This window comes from Cervus elaphus, chromosome 9, assembly GCF_910594005.1.
Source record: "Cervus elaphus chromosome 9, mCerEla1.1, whole genome shotgun sequence".
NCBI lineage: Eukaryota > Metazoa > Chordata > Mammalia > Artiodactyla > Cervidae > Cervus > Cervus elaphus.
Window position 1 is genome coordinate 43,166,631 of NC_057823.1, and position 10,641 is coordinate 43,177,271.

A 10,641-nucleotide genomic window follows, 5' to 3' on the forward strand; every position below is an offset into this window, starting at 1 on the left:
TGACTCTCATCTATGAATTATGAATCATTGATCCCAAACTTTAAACTTTGGAATGACTGAATTGAAGAAGCAAGAGATGTGCACTTCCAGTAAGGAAAAGTTGTAAGAATAACAGTAAACAAGTTTTCCAGAGAAGCTTATCATTTTGTTCTGGGTTGTGAGTGGTGCCTAGGAGGAGCAACAGTGGTGTCTTTCTTTACATGAAATGTCCTCAGGCACATTTTGGAAATTGCTTGTGGTGATATAATTTCCAGACCTGATTTGCTAACATTTCTGGCAATTTTGCAAATTAATTACTCTTTTTAATATAATAATTTCTGAATAAATTGAAATTAATTTATTTGTATTGAGAAATAAATTTACTTCAGTTAAGTATTTAAGCTAATTATATTCTAAATTCCATTTAATTCAGTTGTACAACATTGCTGTATATGAATAAATGTTTAGTAAGCCTTTGGTCATGGATGTTAAGCAGTAAAAGTCTCCTTTTTCCTTCAGTTTGGATTTACATCATGTAATATGAGGTGTATTTTCAACAGAAAACTATCCTTTTTAAAAATTTTATATATCATCCAGTTTTTCTTTTTCTTTTGATTTGAGAAAAATTTCCATATTAAGAGATCAACAAGTAATATTCATTACCATTTGAAAATCATTTGTTAATCAGTTCAAGCTCAAAAAATCTCTAAATGTTCACTAATATTTATTATAAAAATATCCAAATTTGTATTATTTCTTCAAAAATGTGGTTCTTCTACTTTGGAAAAAATGATTCTTTTCAACTGTAAAATACATCAGTCATTCATCACTGTCATGATTTTGATAATCCAAGATTTCTTTCTAGTTTCTTACTATTTAATACTCCCTGGGATTAAGAGTTCTCTGGTCTTGGATTTAGCACTCCCACTCCAAAGGCTCAGGCCTGATCTCTGGCTGGGAACTGAGACTCCACAAGTCTTTTGTCATGGCATTAAAGGGTATTAAAACAAACCTAAAAAACAAAAAACAAAACAAGAAACAAGAGATGAGTCCCAAGTAAATGATGGATACAAAACCAAGCAAATAATAACAAAAATAATTGAACACATACACATACATATACACATATGAACAAAACCAATACAGTCCAAAGAAAATAAAAAAAAAATTGACCTGGTGAGCAAAGGAAACCAAAAAATGATATCGACCAACTAAAAGCAAAACTATCTAAAGCACAAACTGGAAAACAAAACCAAAGCAAGGGGCCAAATGGGAAATAAAGGAAAAAAAACAAAATTAACAAATATGGTGAAAAAAGGAAGAAAAAAGAGGAAGAATAGAAAACAAAGTTAAACAGAAGTACATAAGAAGATTTATGTATATTAAAGAATAACTACAGCAGGAAAAGAAAACTAAGAAAACAAACAAAAGAAAAAATACCATTTTTTTTATAATTTAAAAAAATTAGATTAAACACACACACACGCACATAACCTCAAAAGGCCAACATAGAGGCAGAAGTTTATTAAGGAAATAAAAACTGATTTAAAAAAAAAAATCTCAAAAGCTTAGACAGTTATTAGTACTAAGAAAAACTAACAACCACAGGAAGAGATGAAGAAAAAAAGAAAAGAATCTAGAACTATAGAACAAGTCAAAATATAAAAATAATAATAAATGTTTTTCTCAGATCTCAGCGTCACCTCTTTTCCCTCGCTGTGAGTCAGAGTCCACCTTTGCCTCTCTAGGATGTCCTTCAGTATTGGGCTGGTCTCCGGACCTCAGACTTTAATCTGGTCCTACCCCTGTGTGTTCTTGCCTCCAATGTCCATAGCTGCCAGATAAAGTGTATTTTCTTTTGGGGGAATTCTTATTGCCCTTTTATAAATTCCATAGACACAGAGTCTGCCTATCTGCAGCTCTTACAGATGGTGGGAAGGTTTTGGTCCTCTTCCTTCCAAAGGACCCTGTCCCTGGGTTTCAACTGTGGTTTTATCTCCACCTCTGCATGTGAGTTATCTATAAAAGTTTGCTCCTGAGGCTACCCTGGAGGATTTGGGACTGCCCCAGGGAGGATTGGGCTTCCCCGGTGGCTTAGATAGTAAAGAATCTGAATGTAATTCAGGAGACCTGAGTTTGATCCCTGGGTTGGGAAGATCCCCTGGAAAAGGAAATGGCAACCCCATTCCAGTATTCTTACCTGGGAAACCCCATGAACAGAGGAGTCTGGTGGGCTACAGTCCATGGGGTCTCAGAGTCAAGTGACTAACAGTCTACATCAATCAGTAAGAATTGGGTAAGGAGGTGGTGCAGCTGCTTCGATCTCAGGGACCTAGCAGCACCAGGTACTCAGGGGAGCCAGTGGCTAGGGAAGTGGGAGATAGCATGCTCTTAGTGTTTTTTCTAACCTCTAGTAGCTCTGTCCCAGTGGGAATTGAGCATGGAGGTGGTACCATTGCTTGGATTATGAGGATCCTCGGATTATGGATTATGGCAGGTATGCAGGGGTGCTGGCGGCCATTGTCACAGGAGATATGGTGCTGTTAGTGTTTTCTCCTAGCCTCTGGCCGCTCTGCCCCAGTGAGAATTGAGCATGGAAGTGGTGCAGCTGCTTGGATCGCAGAGACCCTGGCAGCACCAAGTGTGCAGGGACACCAACCCTATTAGATTCATTTTGTAGCCTCTGGCAGCTGGCAGTCAAATGGCCTTCTTGGCTGGTCTTTGTTGCTCAGCATGTCAGGCCCTTAAATGGCCACCCTGGATGGGATCCTTCTCTATTGCTCAGTGCATCAGACACTTAAAGTGCTGCTCACTCTGGTGCCTTTCTCCATTGTTCAGCTGCCAGAGCTGGTGTTTGGGGAGAGAGAGGCTAAGTGATGGCTTCATCCCTTCTGTGTGACTCAGCAGTTTTGCCTTGCCTTTGTGGCTGTTGGGCTTTCCTCCCCTGGCATTTCCCACCACAGTCTCCCCCTTCAAGTTCCCTTGGGCCATCTCCCTGCAGGCGACAGCAGACCTCACCCTGAGATTGCTCTCCAATCCGTATGATCCAGCTCCCAGCCGCTGCACTTTATAAGGGACTTGCATACCTGTCCTTCCCTGGTGGCTCAGATGGTAAAGCATCTGCCTACAATGCGGGAGACCCAGGTTCATTCCCTGGGTTGGGAAGATCTCCTGGAGAAGGAAATGGCAACCCACTCCAGTATTCTTGCCTGGAAAATCCCGTGGACAGAGGAGCCTGGTAGACTATAACCCATGGGGTCGCAGAGTCAGACACAACTGAGCGACTTCACTAGTATACCTGTCTGGGGTATATATGGCTTTGGCAAGGATTGTCTATGTAATTCTCATTCCATTCAGCTTGTCACATATCAGCTGATGCACTCTCCAATGGCCTCAAATGCTTCTCCTCTGTCTCAAGCAATTGCCCTGATGGATGATTTGACCCTGCTTCAGTTCCCCCATTCTCTGGGTGCAAGTCCAGTCCTGTTTACTCTCTTTTCCCCCACCTTCCTTTGTCCTATTGATTTTGTGTATTTTGTATATTCCTTTCTGGTGATCAGGGACTTCTGCCCACTCTCAACTGGTGTTCTGCAAGATCTTCTGTGTCTGAAGGTGTATTCCTAATGCACCATGGAGAGAGACGTACTCTACATCCACCTACTCCTCCGCCACCTTGACTTTCCAAACAGGTAAATTTTTGATGTTGTAAACAACCCCCATATGATGAAATCACTTGATGTTTGGTTGTAATTCTCCATTGGTTGTTTTTAAAGTTTTTTTTTTTTTCTTTGAAGAGATGTATGTATGCAAGCTAAATAAAGAACTGTAAAATGTTTACTTATTTTTTTTAATTTTGTTTTGAATCTAACTGTAAATTTTACAGGAAATTCCATAAATGAATAATCAGTGTTGCCCATTATGAAAAAGAAACTCCAATCTGGTACTTAAAGTCAGAAGATAAGTTGATAACCATTAACACCCAAAATATTTTGTAAAGGTTCCATGAAATAATAAAAGAAACATAGCTATGCCTATTTGAGTGAGATATAGACAGTTGTCTGCCCTTCATAAATTCACATAGTAAATATATCAAATGTTTTCTTAAACATGTGCATTATTCTTATGGCCAAGAAGGAGCACAAACTGAAGATCAGTACAATTGAGTATGATTTGCACTTGTCAATTGAATGAATTTAGTGATACACAGAAGGTGCTTTCTTCTCTATATTCTTTGCTCATTCTTTAAGACCTGAATTCATAAGTATAATTTATTTCTCTAACATTGAGAAGACAGATTTGCTTCTTTTATAAAAAAGTATTGAAGTATAGATGACTTATAGTGTTGTCTTAATTTATTATGTACAGTAAAGTAATTCAGTTATATTTATATATTCTTTTCCATTATGATTTGTCACAGAATAACAAATACAGTCCCCTGTGCTATATATCATGAATGTACTGTTTATTCATCCTATATATTAACATAATAGTTTGCCTATGCTAAGCACAAACTCCCATCAGTCCTTCCCTCATTTACTCCCCACTTGGCAACCACAAATCTGTCCTGTATATCGTTGAGTGTCTATTTTGTTTTTTAAATATATTTATTTAAATAATATTTATACATATGGGCATTTTGGGTGGTGCCAATGGTAAGGAATCCACCTGTCAATGCAGGAGATGCAAGAGATTCAGTTTCAATCCTTGAGTTAGGAAGGTCCCCTGAAGTAGGAAATGGCAATCCACTCTAGTGTTCTTGCCTGAAAAATTCATGGACTCAGGAGCCTAGTGGACTACAGTCCATGGGATCAAAGAGCTGGACATGACTGAGCATGCATATATATATATATATATATATATATATATATATATATATATCAATGGATAGATAGATAAGATATGGCATACCTTCATTCATCATTCATTTGCTGATGGACATTAGGTTGTTTCCATGTCTTGGGTATTGTAAATAGCACTGCTATTAGCAGAGAGTTGCATGTATCTTTTCAAATTTTAGTTTCATCTGGGTATATGTCCAGAAATGGACTATGACATTTTTGCATACAACTGATGATGGCCCTTATTGCCAAATTTGGCAAAGACTTAAATTAAAGAAAGTAGGGAAACCACTAGACCACTCAGGTATGACCTAAATCAAATCCCTTACGATTATACAGTGGAAGTGACAAATAGATTCAAGGGATTAGATCTGATTGACAAAGTGCCTGAAAAACTATGGATGGAGGCAAGAATACTGGAGTGGGTTGCCATTTCCTTCTCCAATGCATGCATGCTAAGTCGCTGCAGTCGTGTCCGACCCTGTGCGACCCCATGGACAGCAGCCCACCAGGCTCCTCTGTCCATGGGATTCTCCAGGCAAGAATACTGGAGTGGGTTGCCATTGCCTTCTCCTCAAAACACACAGACTACTGCAAATTACCTAATATGGAGCAGATAATTTGAATATGCCTATCAAAGAAACTGAAAGTACTATTTGAAAATTGACCTAATCAAAATTTAACTTTTATCCTGTCCATATGAGGTTTTGTAGGGGGAAAAAAAAGGCACAAAGATAAATTATTTACACATGACACATCTCATAGAAGGCTACAATAAATAACTCTCAATTCATAAGAGTAAAAACAATTCAATTAGAAAATGGACCAAAAACTTGAAGAGACCAATCACTGAAGATGATATACAGATGGCATATAGACACATGAAATGATGTTCAAAGTCATTAGCCAAGAGGGATTGCAAATTGAGACCACAATGAGATATCACCACTTTGGGATGATAAACGGAAAAGCCTATGGGCAGAGGCCGGACCATCATTCTAAGCTCTGCTCAGAGCATGCTAAAATGGGCTGAGTTTGCTGATGCCACTTCCTGAAGAACTGTCAGAACTGCAAAAATTTAAATTGTGACAGCACAAAATGATAATGAGGAAACAAACTGAATGACTCAAACCTTCCTGGTGGTAACATATAATGATACAGTTATCTGAAAACTGAATGGGCAATTTCTTTTAAAAAATAAGCATATAATTATCAGAAACATTAAACAATTTCCACAATCACACTCAGGAAATGAAGAAGGTATGACTGAGCACAGTTATCTCTGAATGTCTAAGTTGTCCCTGATGTTAGTGATCCTCCATGCAAGTAGCACGATGGAGAGGGTAAAGAGAAAGGGTAACAAGTCTCAAGTTACCTGTAAAGTGAACCCCAACCCCTCCAGCCCTTAGGACATTTTATAATCCTAGGTCCCATCCAAAATCCAGCACAAGGCAGAAAGGGGAGAGGGTAGCAGTCATCTATTTTTATAGTTTTGTTTTTTTTTTTCTCATTACATTGGGCTAGGAAGAAAGAAGTTATTAGGATAGAGAGTTGCGCTACTCTATTGTCTGTACTTTGAATCAAATTGTGAACTCCTAATCGTAAGTTCTCCATCTGACTCAGTGTCAGAAAAAGCTGAGCTCTGTTGCTGATGACCAGGGTGTGGTAGGAGACCATGGTGGCTGAGGGCCAGGGTAAGGTAGGAGAAATGCAGGACATGGGAATGGACTTGACTGTGGAAGATTCATGTTCCAGGGCTCCCATCTGGGTACATGAGGATCTTCTATGTAGATCACAAGTGGGGGAGTCCACGATAGCTCTTCAAAGTGATCAGGGGTGGCACAGGCAGGAGGCTGGTACACAGGCGGTGGGAGCGCAGCCACTTCTGCACCGGGAGGACATGAGAGAGAAAAAGATGTACACGGGAAACATGAAGACACCACATACCCTCCTCCTGAATCTTTGCATGTCACTGTCTGGCCCAGGGGGCCATGTCTGTTCTAAACCAAGCTATAAGAAAAGTCCCTCACTGCTTTGGGGATATAGAGGAGAAATAGGAAGAGGGATAGGTAGATGCTCAGACCTTGAAGTCTTCTGTGCAGTGTGCAGGGGGGAGCCTGTGGGCAGAGACCAGTCATTTAATGCTGCCCTGCTATAGAGACAGTGCAACATCTGGGCCAGGTGATGCCACTTACTCAAGGAACATGAAAATGAATATAAGAGACAAACCTGAAAACTCCTTTATCTCCAGCCTATGTCCGAAGATCCTGTGAAGGGTCCCTCCATAAGGACATGGCAAAGGTTCATTTCTTGGTTTCTGGTTGACATCATGAATGGTCCAATATAAGTCGTGCATGCTTATGAGCATCTGGAGACATTTTCTCTTGCTCTTAATTATGCCTCTTTGCTTGAGACGCCTGGCAATTATTTTTGATGCTACATGAAAATTCTCTAATGCTTCACCTTCAAGGAGTTCCCATTCTTCTAGGAAACTCCTAATTTCATGGTCACTCCAAGCTTTGACACCCTGGTCTGTAAAGGAGAGAGGGTTATAAAGGTGCTTTGTAATAACTCACAGGCACACTGGAGGGTTTCTTAGAGACCCTGTCTCTGCACTGATAGGTCCAACCAGGACACTGGAACAGTTCAGGAGAGCCTGAGGCTGTTCCAGTTGCATAACTTCATTTCAGGGAATATTGACAGGGCTATAGTGGGTCATTTACTGTCTGGGAGAAATCTGCTGATCAGGGGTTCACTTCCCATCCCTTAATGGAGCTTTTCCCTGCCTCCAGTCCTCAGGGCTGGGGGCAGGAGTAGAGAGCTCCCAGGATTCTGGGAAGCCCTGTCATCCCTGGGGCCTGTAATACTGGGGAGATGAAAGAGGAGAGATAGAAAGTTTTCTCTAAATATGACTGAGAGCATCATACCTGAGGGCACTTCTGCTCCCTGAGTTTCTTTTACTTTCTCTACATCCTGGAGGTGGCTAGTAATTTCAGTCTGAATTGTCACTTTCTAATAGAAAAGAAAAGATGAACATTGACACAGTAAGTAATCTCATAATCATTTATTTGTGATTGCTTAAGTAATTAGTCAATCACTAAAAATCAAACAATCTTAAATCTTAAGAGCAGATCTAGAAAACATTCTACAATAACAGAAAACATCAGTTGCAAACTATTAACTGATGAGTTATTTCAAAACCAAGCAGAGTGCTCTTTTTCTTTTACACTTGTACTGAACCAGAAAAAAGCCAGAGGAACTACTGAACAAAAGGTTTTCATTCATGAGACAACAGGAACACAAGACAGTGGTTTGAAAGAAAAAAACAAGTGAAGGGGGCCTGCAAGGGCAACCCAGAATGCCTCAGGGTGTCTAGACCTTAGAGCAAGGAGATGGGTACAAACTGTGCCTCGGTGTCCAAGCTGAGGTCTTGGATTAGTGAGTGCTGTTAGATATCATGTATCAGAATGATAAAGATAAGCAAGAAGAGCAGGGGAGGATTTTCATACATAGACTGCTCAAAAATGGTATTGCCTCACTAGTGGTACAAAATTAGCCAGACCAAAGTCTGTTCTGGTCTCAGCTAACAAAGATTCAAGCAATTCTCAAAAGTCTCACACTGTTCTGATGCAGCTTCTCTGCTACCAGAACGGAGCCCAACAATAGCTCCAGGAGCACAGAATATCTAGAACCCTAAAATAAGCATGCAAATTTCCCAGTTAGAATTACCTGGCATGCAACAAAACAAATACAATTCCCCACAAGCAGAAATTTGATCCATAGACTCAGAAATGATACAGAAGGCAGAATTAATAGAGGAAGATTTATAACAACGACTAGAAAAAAACTCCCTGTGATCAAGCATGGAGAAGAAACAGTAGCAGAAGGAGATAATAGGGAGATATAAGCAGCCTGTGGAACTTCTACAGATGAGAAATACTCTACCAGGAGGAGAAGGAGGAGAAGGGGACAACAGGGGATGAGATGGTTGGATGGCATCCCTGACTTGATGGACATGAGTTGGAGCAAGCTCCAGGAGATGGTGATGGACAGGGAAGCCTGGTGTGCTACAGTTCATGGGGCTGCAAAGAGTCAGACATAACTGAGTGACTGAAATGAACTGAACTGACCATGAAATATCAAAGTGACACATATTCTCATTAAAACCAGAAATTTGTGAGAAAGATCCATCAAGTTTTTCAGAACATCTGTGAAGGTCATGGACCCAGGGGCCACAATGCTGGGTTCTTAGTCCTAGGTTTGAAGTTACAGTGAATATATGCAAAGAACAGAGAAGGTTGTGGACATATCCCTTCAGACTGAAAGTACTTATGAAATAAATAGGCAAATAATCCAACCAGATTCCCATGAATACACAGGAATCAAGTTTCCTTCAACCTACCTCCATTGGTATTCTGAAATTCCTCTGCAGCCACAATGTCTAATCCAGGAAGTGAAGAGAGCTGGCACTTACTCTACCTTGCTGGAATTCACAAGATCAGGTAATCTCCTGAAATATGTCTGGTTCTAGCAGTCTCTGAAGCCCTTGAAAGGTACAACAGCTGTTATATACCTTGAAAGTGCTTGAGTCAGACCCACCCAATATACTCCCTTTGGATTAACTGAAGATAATTTAATTTAGTTTTGTTTTTTATTCCAACTTCAAAAATCCTATTAATGTAGCACGTATAACGCAGTTTGATTGGATAACTAGGATAGGATTAACTTGAGATTGATAATTAACTCCAGTACGGATTCCAAGGATCCCTAGCCCCATCAAAGGCAAAGTAAGAAGATGCGACATTCCCATAAATGAAGGACCCTACCCTCCATGAGTTACAGTCAAGAGTCCAGGGAATTGGGTTTGGCATGAGGACTATGTATGTCAAATAGAGGGTGGTTTCAAGGGTGGGTTAGTGGAAAAGCCCAGGTTTCAGATGGTGGGAATGGTCACAGATTGTAGAGATGCATGTGGGGTAATTCATAAAGTACTTAGTTTGAAAGAAAGGTTTAGGGAGAGGAAGAGATGGGGAGAACAGAGCTTTTCTCTTTATAAGAGGTCATTTTTCAAAGAAATTTGTGTATGTTGAAGGAAGAACACAGGAGGGGAGTATGTAGTTTTCAGTGGTATCTGATTCTTTTGTGACCCCATGAACTTTATTTAGCCTACTAGGCTCCTCTGTCCATGGAATTTTTTTTTTTTTTTTCAAATTTCCTCTTACTCTTTTTTTTTATTTTTTTATTTTTTTATTTTTTTCCAGTGGGTTTTGTCATACATTGATATGAATCAGCCATGGATTTACATGTATTCCCCATCCCGATCCCCCCTCCCACCTCCCTCTCCACCCGATTCCTCTGGGTCTTCCCAGTGCACCAGGCCGGAGCACTTGTCTCATGCATCCCACCTGGGCTGGTGATCTGTTTCACCATAGATAGTATACATGCTGTTCTTTTGAAATATCCCATCCTCACATTCTCCCACGTCCATGGAATTTTACAAGCAAGAATGCTGAGTAGGTTGTCATTTCCTTCTGCAAGGGATCTTCCTGACCCAAAGTTCAAACCTGCATCTCCTGAACTGGAAAGCAGATTATTTACCACTGAGCCACCTGGAAAGCCCCAAGACTATGTTATGCATGTTATGTCATTTCAGTCGTGTCCGCTTTTTGGGGGACCTTATGGACCGTAAACTGCCAGGCTCCTCCGTTCATGGGATTCTCCAGGCAAGAATACTGGAATGGGTTTCCATGCCCTCCTGCAGGGGATCTTCCCAATCCAGGGATTGAACCCACATCTCTTGTGTCTCTTGCATTGGCAGAGGTAT